The sequence below is a fragment of the Schistocerca cancellata genome, chromosome 3 (genome assembly GCF_023864275.1).
Source record: "Schistocerca cancellata isolate TAMUIC-IGC-003103 chromosome 3, iqSchCanc2.1, whole genome shotgun sequence".
In the NCBI taxonomy this organism is placed as follows: domain Eukaryota; kingdom Metazoa; phylum Arthropoda; class Insecta; order Orthoptera; family Acrididae; genus Schistocerca; species Schistocerca cancellata.
This window is the reverse complement of record NC_064628.1, coordinates 722,835,557-722,836,340: the sequence shown is the minus strand read 5'-3', so window position 1 is coordinate 722,836,340 and position 784 is coordinate 722,835,557. Positions and strand designations below refer to the sequence as shown.

The 784-nt window shown below is 46.2% G+C and overlaps 1 non-coding gene across 1 annotated transcript; it reads right to left on the bottom strand.

Annotated features, from left to right (window-relative positions):
* Positions 1–234: 234 nt before the first annotated feature.
* Trnat-ugu (transfer RNA threonine (anticodon UGU)) lies at positions 235–309 on the bottom strand. Its single transcript has one exon. It is a non-coding gene; the product is annotated as a tRNA-Thr (tRNA).
* Positions 310–784: the final 475 nt, after the last annotated feature.

Below are 784 nucleotides of genomic sequence, written 5' to 3'. Positions count from 1 at the left end.
ACAAACAGTTCTACAGGTGCTATTACAACTTATTATTTAATAGTTAGTACACCTATGTGCATGCACTAAGGTCGTAATCTGGTGCACATATAACCGTAGTTCGAGGAGCGACCTCACTGACCGTAATGCGTCCGATCACGTCCACAGCTAAAAACTTATGCAATGATAATTAAATGGACACCCTAGCTGCAAGCAGGCGTTGATATACTTCATTGGGGACATGTTGAAAATGTGTGCCCCGACCGGGACTCGAACCCGGGATCTCCTGCTTACATGGCAGACGCTCTATCCATCTGAGCCACCGCGGGCACAGAGAATAGTGCGTCTGCAGGGACTTATCCCTTGCACGCTCCCCGTGAGATGCACATTCCCAACATGTCCACACCACTACATTCGTAGTGCGCCTAATAGATGTTTGCCCATCATACTCATTACTCGTGGCAGATTAATCTACCAAGTCCCGTACGAGTTCGGGCATAGCGTGTGCTTTCGGACAAGAAGGTCAATGGCCGGGAAGCCATATTTTTAACTATATATGACGGTAGTATCTGTTCCCGAAAGAACAGTTACCGTGGATGACCATGCAGCTTTGCTAGAAATGAGTCCCGGTCGGGGCACACATTTTCAACATGTCCCTAATGAAGTATATCAACGCCTGCTTGCAGCTAGGGTGTCCATTTAATTACATTTCATTTCATTTCTAGCAAAGCTGCATGGTCGTCCACGGTAACTCTTCTTTCGGGAACAGATACTACCGTCACATATAGTTAAAAACTTATGTGTT